The sequence below is a fragment of the Amphiura filiformis genome, chromosome 9 (genome assembly GCF_039555335.1).
Source record: "Amphiura filiformis chromosome 9, Afil_fr2py, whole genome shotgun sequence".
Lineage (NCBI taxonomy): Eukaryota > Metazoa > Echinodermata > Ophiuroidea > Amphilepidida > Amphiuridae > Amphiura > Amphiura filiformis.
The window spans coordinates 37,227,424-37,240,466 of NC_092636.1; the positions used below are offsets into that span (position 1 = coordinate 37,227,424).

General features: G+C 34.6%; 1 protein-coding gene across 2 annotated transcripts in view; it reads right to left on the reverse strand.

The window, feature by feature from the left end:
- The window catches only part of LOC140160947 (triokinase/FMN cyclase-like), a 38,376-nt gene extending 31,505 nt beyond the window's left edge, over positions 1 to 6,871 (reverse strand). Inside the window, exon 1 of one of the 2 annotated variants that reach the window (XM_072184296.1) lies at positions 6,742 to 6,871. The gene's annotated coding sequence lies outside the window, so the exon portion shown is untranslated. Of the gene's footprint in view, positions 1 to 5,872; positions 6,109 to 6,741 lie in introns of those variants that run through there. The other variant, XM_072184297.1, reaches the window with a different exon arrangement.
- Between the last annotated feature and the right edge of the window lie 6,172 nt (positions 6,872 to 13,043).

Sequence of the window (13,043 nt, forward strand, 5' to 3'; positions counted from 1 at the left end):
GAAATGTAAGGAAAAAAAAAAGAAGCTATAATAATGATAACAGAATTAAATAAAAAACATGGAAACGGGAAATCACAAGCAGCAAATAAAAAATGAAGCTAAAAGGGAAATGTAACAAATAACAGATTTAGAAAAATAAATAAATAACATGGAAACGGAAAATCAAAATGTATCTTTTCGATGATTCTACCTGTTCAGTAATTCTTCCTGTTATAGTGAACGCTCCCATTTACTCATCTAGCGGGGACCCGCGCGAAGCGCGGGTATCCCGCTAGTCTATAACAAATTACCGAGTTGCAAAACTTTTCGTGATAAAAACTCGAACGGTGGTGATGCAACTGCAAATTTCACTTTTGCAAACCTAATCATTCACCGAGTTACGCTGCATATTCACCTCATTTTTTCCAATCTAAGTGATTAAAGTCTAGAAATGAGCAAAAATACCTTTAAAAAATATCCAGGGACCGCACAATTGTGAGCATCAGTTATTATATACCTCATATATAGATTCCTGTCATCTGATTGGTTGAAAGTGCAGTCATTGAATTAACTATGCCCGCAAAATGAACTATGGACCGGTCCATGGAAATGAACTATGGACCGGTCACGTCCGTCACGATCAAACTGCGCGTTTTTCCCAGCGTAAAATGATATTACGCACGCGTAATGTTTTCACGCGCTATAAATACGCAAAAATCGCAGATTGTAATATGTGTGCCGTTCGCATTGAAACTATTAATTTCTCTTCCCAAAATCGATGCTTTTAACCAAACAGATGACAAGAATCTTAAGATTTGGTATGATGGTATATAAAACAAATATTGACTGCTTTTTATTCGGGGCATGGTTAAAATTATAGGCCCGCGGTGATCTCAAAACCATGACTATGCCCCTCGGCTACGCCTCGGGGCATAGTCATGGTTTTGAGATCACCTTGGGCCTATAATTTTAAACATGCCCCTCATAGCAGTCAATATTTGTATACTATGTCCGCCTAACAACTAAATAGTGTCAAACAAAAAAATCTTGCGTCTTCGCTTATCAACACGCCGCGTCAAACAAAAAACGCGCATCATTTAATTTGCGTCATCTCGCGACATCGCGTATCAACACGCTGCCTCTAAAGCAAGTGGGAATAATAAACACGGGAAATCAAAATGAGTGAGGAGAGTGCATGGCATGGGTTGGCGATATTATTTAACAATCCGCGATGCATGGGTGACCATCAACCTTTGCCAAAAATACAAATTAATAGCCGTTATAAATGTTTTGAGCAATGGACCTACTTATATTGACTTCAAAATTGTACATTTTATGTTTCACATTGACAAATTTTTTAGCAGTTGACTAGGAAGAAGTACTAAAACCATGATACTAGGGACATATATAATAGGCAGAGCGCGAATAAGAGGGAGGAGAGGGATGCGAGCTAAAGGGGGAACAGTGGAAAGAACGGGAGGATAGGGGATAACACGGGTGGGTGGGTGGGTGGGGGGGTAGCAAAGAAGAAGTTGATAAAAATGAATTAAATGAAACGACTGATCAATCGGTAATATAAATTAGGGTGTTGGTAAAATTGTTCACAATAAAAACTCGGAATGTGGTGATGCATTTTGTAAAAATTGTATTTATTTACGAACCGCGAAAGATGGGTGACCGCTAGTACCTACCAATTGCATTGTGTACCCACCACTGATCTTTTAATTGGTAGAATTCAGTCTAAACTATTATTAACATCAATCTAATTGTTTCTTTTTATGAATAAGATATTAAGGTATATATTTCAGCCACAAAAATAAAAATAAATTTCTTCATTAACTGCTTAATTAGCACTTAATTTCTTAACGAGGCACTCATATTGGCCTGTAATGCGTAACAACCGCGACCGAGCTCATGTAGCCTCACTTATTTTGAATTTTCTAAGAGAATTTGAAGATAATTCAGACTATAAGAAATGTCCCGAAGGCAAAGATTAAGTTGTGTAAGGATCTATTTTTTGTGAATGAAGTTTTTGATTTTGAGTAATGTTATGTAATGGTTTTCTAAGAAAGTGAATGGAAGTTTGTTAAACTCACCCCTGGATGTGAAAAGTGTTAAAAATTCGGCCAAACCCCTATCGTATAAAATGAACAAATGATATAGTTCAAAATAAACATCTTTAGGATGACAAAAAAATGCACCAAGAGCTCAGAGGAGATGATTTCCATGATCAGTCAACTTCTCAAGATTGACTTTAACACTGATTACAAGCTTTGTTTCTGCTTAAATTAACCCCTGTAGTAGCAGTATTTTTCTACTGTTGTTCTTAAAAATTGTACATACTAATGAACATGTGACTGGCAGTAAGTACTGAAAAAGACAAAGTGGATAGCTCTTTCCAATAATTTTTGACACCATTTTTACAAAAGTTCAGAGATATTTAACAATGGACCAATAGAGAAAGCATGTAATGCCATTTTATTTCTGTAGATCGGAAGGTCGTGGGTTCGATTCTCATGCCGGCATTATCCCTTGCTTTATTTTCAAGTTGGGTTGTGTGCCGGTTGGAATTTGTATTTATTTGTTGTCATGTTTAATTGTAACACTTTGGGTTGGTAAACAGTAAATTCTTTCTTATTTAATATATTCTGTTTCCTCAAGTAGCGAGCAATAGTTCCCCATTGTGTTTATTTGTTCTTGTGCAGGATGCGTATCCCCATTACCTACTTTACATTTATCCTATATTAACACATGCATTATATTTTTTATGTATTCTATTGTTTTCAAACAGTCTTATTGAAGTAATCAACTAATAGAAATTTATTACAGGCCAAAATACATCAATGTAACAGAACAAATTGCTGCATATATACAATTCAAGTGACATGACAGTAAAAATAACTATTTCTAATCATACTATTATGCTAATTAGCTAATTAATACTCATATTTTAATGTTATAACTTTAAAGTAGATTTTCTCCTATTTCATATTTTAGTGGAAATGCGTTTTCAAAAAAATGTGGAGCGAAAACTACACCCCCTACAGACCTCAAATTTGGCAGAAACATGCATTATATTATGATCTAGACAATGGACCTCAATCAAACCGCTTAGGATTTACCCAATTTCATACCAGGTGCCCAGACAAAATACTAGTGATCATATGTACGAAATATAAAAGTAGGTCCAGTGACTATATCTTTTCAAGAGCTAAATTTTGACACCTCAATCAACTTCATAGGACATTCGGTTGTGGAGCTATATTTATTTAGCTTTATTTAATTATGCATGAGATGAAAAAATGCTTGTCTTTATATTATACTCATATAGATTTAATATGAAGTTGATGTAATATTCCCTTCATTTATTTTTGTCAATCCTATTTAAAACTGTTTCATAGTAGCCTATACTTTGCATAACTCCTATTTATTTTTGACTTCTGTTGTTATTATTATGTCGATTGTATTATTTGGACTATAAATAACCGTATAATATTTTGATAAACACATAGTGTTATTATTTAACGCACTATATTAATATCGTTCATGAATTGTTAGATAAATAAAATTTGATTGATTTATACATAATTAACTATGCATATGCAAAATTGAAAAATAGTATGCATAATTACAGACATATGTAATATGCATAATTCTTAACTTGATTTACACACGTAATATGCATAATTATATATGTAGAATATGATACAATATGTATCCAATATGCATTAAGTATCTATGCATATGTAATATGCAAAATTATCTATGCATGTAATATGCATACTCATGTATATGCAATGTACATATGTTATAGGTATACTTATCTATGCATATACAATTTGCATATTTAATATTGCTATTTATCTAATGCATATATATATTGAAATATGCACAATTAATTATCTATCAAATTATTCATAATTGCATATGCAATATGCACTCATAATATGCACGTTGTAATATGTATATGCACAATTGACTATGCAATCATATATGGACGTTGCGCGTTGTAATATGTATATGCATAATTGTCTATGCTTATCCTGTTATCCAATATGCAATATGCATAGATACTTAATGCATATGCATTTGTAATATGAATAATTATATATGCATGTTGCATATGTAATATTATATGAAACATGCATAATAATATATGCATATGCAATAATTTATCTATGCAAATGTTATAAGAAAAATCATAGATGCATATGCACGTGTAATATGCATAATCATATTTATTATTAATAACTTTGCCTAAAAAAAATCATCTATCAAAATAGTATACAAATATTGAATGTTTGAGTTCAATGGTAAGAATATTTTCAATTCAACGAGGCTTTGACGAGTTAAATGGAACAGTTCATATTTCTCATGATTCATAAATTAGTTCACTTAGGCTACACATATCATAATCAATTAGGCTTCATCGTGTTTTATTTTAGTGTTTATAGTGCAGATACCTACTGAAAATGTCATCAAAAGAGGATTTAATTGATACTCTATTATCTATTATCATGCAGTTATATTATACCTAAATATTAAACATTCATACTTTACATCATGAAGACCTATATAAGGTATGAAAATAACAAGTCTGTTTAACCACCAGAGATGACGCTATTCCAAGCATATTATAATTAAATTGATTATTATATTTTAATATATCTTTTCAATTGCTTCTTTGCTTACTAAGCAAGCTAAAAAAATATTTAGTGTGTTTGCTGCCTTGAATGCGAGATTGCACGACAATCGCACTGTATGAACATCTTAACTGGGACGAACTTGAACTTTTTACAGTTGATGTTTAGGCCTACTGATTTTCAGTTACTGACCTTTAATTTACTATGGCAGAGTATAAGGTCAAGTTCACCGATTTGCATTTTCGTTAGGTCAAATGCATTTAGGCTATATCATTTATGAATAAAAATGTTTTCATTCAAACGAGCCATAATCTTATCAAACTAACTATATATTAATATTCTATAACCCATTTTGAGTTATACTTTATAATTGAAAAGATAGTTACTTTATCATGTACGCTGATGTAGTCAGGACATGCAGATTGCTTATATTCACATAATGCTCATGCGCGTATTTTGGGGGGGGCTTTGGGGGCGCCAGCCCCCCGGGGTCAAAGTAGGGGGCGGCAAAAACGAAGGGGCGGCGGAAGAAGAAGGGGTGGCAAAAACAGGGGCGGCAAAAACGAAGGGGGCGGCAAAACGAATTATCAAAGAAAAAAGGGCGCAAAAAATCCTTTTTTTTTTTTTTTTGCTCTTCACTTTTTCAAACGACCGTGAAAAAAATTGGGTCAACCTTTTCGGGCTGTTAAAGAAGGGGCGGCAAAATTGTTTCTTCTTCAGCCCCCCGGGGTTGGGGCGGCCACGGTACGCCACTGATGCTTTGCCCTTTACACTAATCTATATTACAATTGTTAGCAAAATAGTATTTATATATTGTATTTGATATATAAGAATAACATACTGTTAAAAAAATAAATTAATGAATGATTGGAGGAATATATGTATGATTGGAGGAATATATGAATGAATAAATGAATGAATGAATGAATGAATGAATGAATGAATGAATGAATGAATGAATGAATGAATGAATGAATGAATAAATGAATGAATGAATAGATGGATATCATCAAAAGTATAGATCTACACATACTACTTAACATCAACACTAAAAGTACCGTCAAATAAATACATGAAATATTGAGGGAATATGTGAATTTATTAGTGAATACAATTGTCCAAGTTCTATACATTAACAACATCGACGCTAAAAGTAAACAATAAGCTTGCAATACGAAAAATAATAATATCAACATAAACAGATTGACATACCTGCATGAATCAATATTGACGTTAAAAAACTTGCTTACCTAAACAGACAACCTTGTTACAGATATCGAGGGGATGAAAGCTTGTAGAATACCATTCATACGAAAAATGTGGAAAGATTGTAGATTACCTAAACGGACATCCTTGTGACATATATCGAAGGGATGAAAGCTTCAAGATTATCATGCATAGGAAAATGTGCAGAGACTGTAGAGGGCGGTAATGTGAGTGCGGTGCAAAATCCTCACATTGATATTACTCCCTAAATCATGCCATAGCTGCAGTTGTTGATCGGGTCACCTTTAATTAGACCCTATTCGAATTGAAAAAATTATTTAAAATGTGTAAACCAAAAAACGATGTTGAAATTGGTGATCTGATAGTGCCCACAGTAGGCCTACAGTGAGTACTAATACTCACTGAGTATAGGCCTACTACCGATATAACAGTCAGACTGATAACAGTAACGAGACTGATTCTTCTTGCTACTGGATTATCATGCAGCACCGGGACCCGGCAGCAGAAACATTCATGTATTAGGCTATGCACGTACTATTTTATATAGTAGTTTTATAAGCTTCCCTGGATTTTTGACAAACCGCTAACCGCATCATTTATGGTAATGGTCGACAATGAAATATACTACGACGCAAGTACACAGAGCCGGGACACACAGAAGTTCACATTGCGGAATTTGGTCATATTATTTATGCACATCGTGCCAATTCCAGTATTCAGAGGAACTTACACTCATTTGAACCAGAAACTGATTCATATAGGCCTATATCGGTTGAGATCTATTGTACTATTAATAATAGCCTATTTTATTTTGAACTTATTATTCAGTAGGCCTACTATCGTCGTAAAGCCTGTGTAAGTTATATGCAGTGATTAATAATTGGTCACTTACCTACACAACCAAGCAAAATAATGTTCAAACGGATTGAACCATGGTGGCGATGGCACAAACCTTGTACGATGCCGTATCACGGTTTGTTTTGGTAGATTTAGAGATATCTTTTATCTTGGTGACCCGGTGCTGCGTGCAAAAGCAGATACTTACGCAAAATATGATGTTTTGCATATGCAAAACTACATACTTTATAAAAGTATGTACTTTTGCATATGCAAAAACACATACTTACGAAAAACATGTAGTTTTGCATATGCAAAACATCATACTTTACCGTACTTTACAGTACGTATACAAAAATAGATGTTTTGTATAGAAAGCACACGGGCTGGCTATAGGGAATCAGGGCGCAGACTACCAACGGGGGAGCACACCACTTAATAATGCGCCGTTACCATTCATTTCACGGAGCTTTTTGCAGGTAGCTGGAGGTATTCCAGGCAATTTGGTGTTTGAAACGATTCAAAACAGTCTCATCTCTCGCTTATATCCCTTCCAAACTGAGATTTGGCTACACATGTAATACTTTTCTCATTCCAATTTTACTAATTAGATTTGGCACGCTGTGTGAAAGACTACGGGTAAAAAACTATCGGGGCAAAAACGTTGGGGTGCATAAACCACGATGATGTAGGCCTACTATTATAGGCCAAAGATACGTTTATTAATAAAGTAGGCCTTTATACCAAGTTGCATATGCAAAGCACACTTTTGGAAAAATATGTTAAATTTACATAGACCTAATCATGCAAAATGACATATCTTGCAATTTAGTACGGTATATTAAGTTTTGGCATAATTAGGGGTAAAAGTGCTGCATAAACAGCCACCGGAAATGTAATGTACTATAAGACATAAGGTGTTATTATACATTTATTAATATATTATATTCTTAAAGTTGCATATAATATATGCAGATAGCACACTTTAAAAGTATGTAATTTTGCATATTCATGCAAAATGACATATTTTACAAAAAAGTACATGGTTTGGGCAAAAAACGGGGGGTAAAATCGGTGTATAAACCCCAACAGAAATATAATGTGTAAGAAAGGTCTTATAATACGTTTATTATTATTATTATTAATATAGTATATACTAAGTTGCATTAGCAAAAGCACACACTTTTGGAAAAGTATGTAATTTTGTATAGCCATGCAAAATGACATATTTTGCAAAAGTAGCCCATGTGTTTTTGGCAAAAATGGGGGGTATATATTAAGTTGCATAAGCAAAAGCACACACTTTTCACTTTTGGAAAAGTATGTAATTTTGTATAACCACGCAAAATGACATATTTTGCAAAGGTATGTGGTTTTGGCAAAAACGGGGGGGGGCATAAACCACCACCAGAAGTATAATGTTCTATATGACATTAGGTCTTATATACATTCAATAATATAGAATATACTAAGTTGCATAAGCAAATGCACACACTTTTTGGAAAAGTATGTAATTTTGTATAACCATTATGACCCTGCAAAATGACATATTTTGAAAAAAGTATGTAGATTTTTTTTTTTTGGGGGGGAGGTGGCATAATCAACCGCCAGAAATACAATGTACTAAGACATTAGGTCTTGTACGTTTATTAATATAGTATATACTTAGTTGCATAAGCAAAAGCACACAATTTTGGACAAGTATGTAATTTTGCATAATCATGCAAAATGACATATTCTGCAAAAGTATGTGGTTTTGGCAAAAATGGGAGTAAAAAGCGGTGCATAAACCACCACCGAAAGCATAATGTACTGTAAGACATTGGGTCTTATATACGTTTATTAATATAGTATATACTAAGTTGTTGTATAAGCAAAAGCACACACTTTTGGAAAAGTATGTAATTTTGCATGGTTAAAAAAAAAAATGGGGTCTTATATATTCGTTTGTGTAAGCAAAAGTTTAAAAAATGAATTTGCCGTTTTTAGCCTAAACAAACACCAAATAAATATGTGAGCTAATCCATAGTTGCACTTCTCACAAATTATGTTCCTTGTGCATTTTTCCACTTGAAAGATTTAAGCCAGCTATATTATTCATTTCTTTCAAAGCACTGACAAGTAGAACAGTATTCAAATAACCAGGAACTGGTAGCTTGTATGCTCTGCTGTAATGTTACTCATTAAATCACACAAGTAAACACTTCACAAATAACATTATGTTTTAATAACTTTTATTTCTCAAATCACTGTTGATCGACACAATGTGACAAAAAATCACAATAATACTTTGTTTCCCCTTGTATTTGGTAATGAAGTGACGTCCGTGATTTTACATGGCCCAAGATTATGTGTATTCACGAAGTGCCCTTGTACATACAGGTAACACAACTTTTAACAGTTTCCCCTCATAAATGTTTTTTCAACCGATTATGTAATCATGGTAATTGTGGCATGTTGGGCATCTTCAGTGTTAAATAAAGGGTTCACAAAAATAACTCCCCTAAAATTACAAAACACTTCTTTGCATAACTTGGCATGTATTTCGTTGATTTGAAAACTTTAAAAACCTGTGAATAAAGGAATCGTTTTTCTACCCTCCCAATGTTTTTTCTTTTAAAAATATTTTTGTTTTGGCCAAAAATAATCACATTTTCCAAAAATGATGCTTTTAGAAAAAGTTGCACTTTTCAACATCCTCATTTATGTCAAAATTAGCTTCAACGAATCATTATTTTGCACTACACGATGGTTACATGGGTGATTAAGGGATCAGAGACAGAAAGGTAAAGGAAATCAAAACAATTAAACATTGAAATCGAGAAAGTTTTGTACATTACATGTATGGGATGTTGAAAAGTGCAATTTTTTTAAAGCATTATTTTTGAAAAATGTGATTATTTTTTACCAAAAAAAAAAAGGAATTTGAGAAGGGATAACTTTAGTAGGGTAGCAAAAAGATTGCTTTATTCACAGATTTATACATTTTTCAAATCAACAAAATGAATGTCAAGTTATGCTAAGAAATGTTTTGTAATTGATTTTACCATTTTTGACACACCGGCTCAAAAGCTTCTAGAAATACCCGTACATGTGTCAATAAATCATTGTTTTAAATTGCAAGATGATTGTATGGGTGACTGGGTTATCGTATACATAAAAATGAAAGAACACAAAAACACCATTAAATCAATCAAAACATTGATATCGAGAATGTTTTTGTACATTACATGTATAGGATGTGGAAAAGTGCAACTTTTTCTGAACGTATCATTGTTTGGAAAAGTGTGATTATTTTTGGCCAAAACAAACAGATTTTTATTAAAAAGAACTTTGGGAGGGTAGGAAAATAATTCCTTTATTCACATGTTTTTAAATTTTTCAAATCAACGAAATGTATGTCAAGTTAAGCAAAGAAATGTTTTGTAATTTTAAGGGGGGAGTTATTTTTGTGAACCCTTTATGTAATGATGCTTCCCATGTTTCAGAGCAGTTAACAAAAATTTGAAAACTTGAGTTGCAATGGCATGAAATCAGAAGGACTGCTCTTAACTTAAAATAGCTTGAATGGATTTCCTTAAAACACTGAAGATGCACAACATGTTTTTTATATTATGCTTTTTCTGTCGGCTAAAACTACATTAATTTATTCAAAAGAAGTTGTATTATCTGTATGTGTGTATAATGTGTATACACTCTGTAGATTTGGGACAGCAGGTGCGATTCAACAGCAACGTGAGTCAAATATTGTTACCGAGTCGTCAAGGCCAAACACACCTTTCACCCAAATTCACTTCAGAGTGCACAAGAAAACACACTGTTTGAAAAGTTAACAGTATCTGAATAAATAAAAGTAAAACATGATAATCTTCTGATACATAAACATAAATAAATGTCCCGTTCTATAGCACTCTTTTACAAAATAAGATGTAATCTGAAATTCCCAAGACTAATTTTAAACATTAACCTTTCATATTACACCACTTCCTGGGGAATTTCCAAAATGATGTAATATCCACTTTACATTCTAGGGATTCGAGTACATAAATAGTCCCGACTTTGTTTACTGTGATTACACGGTAAAGGGAATTCCCAACTTTCATGAAGTAGCTTTAAATTGTAAGATAAATGATCAAATTGAATTACTCAGTGCTGCAGTAATATGTTCTCAAGCAGAAGCAGATGTGTCTAAAGGTTTAAAAACCTATGCCTTGGAATGAATTGGATAATGTGACATGTTGTATACATACGTAAAATAACATTGCATAGCTTGAGACGTTTCCAAAACTAAGGAAATGATAATTGATTTTAGGACGTCAAGTACAACTCCAAACCCTAGTGGTGAAGGGTAGTAATGTGGAGCATGTGTCCTCATATAAATATCTTGGCACTATGATTGAGGGAGGGCGAGTTAGCGCAGTGTAGTTCCCTCGCTTTGCACCACTGAGGTCCCGGGTTCAAGCCCCGGTGCGGCCCAAGGACTCATGTGCACTTGCTGCTCTCGCAGGTTTTCTCCGGGATCTCCGGTGTCCTCCTGCTTTCAAAATCGGTGATTAGTTGTTTCGTTATCAAAAAACTTCCTTCACCCAATGGAATTCGGGAAGCTGCAGAAAATGGGTGGATGTTACAATCTAAGTGCGGATAGGTTTGCGCCAGGTTCGGCTGCAACTAGCCTAGTTGATGCGATCTGATTGTGATGATTCACCACGTTAGCGAAATTACAGCGCTTTGAATCCTCTGGAAAAAGCGCTATATAAATTCTGAAATTTATTTATTTATTTTGATGACAAACTCAATTGGCATACACATGAAGATTACTCAGGCGTGTAGCAAGTGGGGGACAGGATGGACGAAGTCCATGGGCCCCGAGGGTTCAGGGACCCGAGCACAAAAGCGAAAATTAAATAAGGGCTGATAATGGAGAGCAGGGCCGGAGGTATATACCATTGGGCCAGATGGGCCGGGTCCAGGCAATTTGCCCCCCCAAAAAAAAAAATTGGGGGGCCCCCAAAATTGCCCTATGCATCTTTCTTGTAACCCCAATAAAAGCATCTTTTTTGGTCAAAATAAGGCAAAATTGTAAAATTTTCCGCACTTCGCGCTCATTCAAATTCAGAAATTTATGTTGATCTGGGGCCAAGATAGTCTGAAATTGAATTCAACAAAATATGTTAGTCCCCTTAGTTAAACCAAAACTTGGCCACTGACTTTAGTGCATATACCTTCCTCGGCATGTGAATTCGGGGCCTCCAAATTTTGGCCTGGTCCAGGGCCCCAATAAGGTAGGCTAAATCCCGCCCTGGTTAAAAGGGCCCATACTGCTCCTTTTCCATAGGCCCCTGATGCTTTTGCTACGCCCCTGAGATGACTTGATCAAAGACTGAACTCTAGAATCACATTGGCACCTCATTAAGCTAGTCAAACTGCGTAGCAACGTGTGACCTACAATCCCGGACAAAATGTGTTCGAACACCCAATTCCCTGTTCTTCTTAGTACAGTGCGCACGCTATACTGAGTCACTGGAAACTAAGGATTATAGTAGTGTTATCTCAATGTTCATCTTCAGCATACGTACCCTTCCCTTTCCCCACCAAACAATGTTGGGAGATGATATGGTGAAGATGAGCATATTGGGCATGCAAACATTATACAGGGGTAGAGAGGGCGACCATTTCAATAAGCCCTTAAAAGTGTTCGAATAATTATTTCTAAGATTGTAGTTTTTTATGTGATAATCAGACAAAGCAGAAGGACATCGACACCGCTGAAGTAATTTGCTGAATAGTATAATAAAGTATTACTTGACTTGTCTGGACTTGACTTGGCTAATCATCAGCATTGAAATAGGGCCAGTCAGCAGGCCATTGGCCTGTAACTTTTGGCCTGGCCGGTAACTTTTCTGACTGGCATCTAGTTGCGGCCCGGCTGGCGGTAACCTTTTAAGGTCAAGCCCGGCTGGCCTGTAACTTTTTGAGGCATATTTGAACACTGCTAATCATTCACAAAATCTTAAGAAAGGTTATATTATAGTTCACATTATTTGCCAAATATAGTTTCCATATGTTTTAAGAACATGCTTCTCATTCTAATAAGGTAGGGATTTGACTTGAATTTATAGCCACATTGTCAGCTTTACAATGAGTTCTGCTAACACTGGTAATATGAAATGACCACTCACTGAAACAAATCCATGTAAATGTGCTGGTCTTAAAAGCCTTTCATTTCTAAATAGATAAAGTGAATGTATTTGTTCATCATATTTATGCAGCTTGTATCATTCATTTTTATACGCATATCTGTGGATGTTGACGATTGAGAAAGTTTCCCTCTGCTAACATGACTGACTGTGTCGCTCA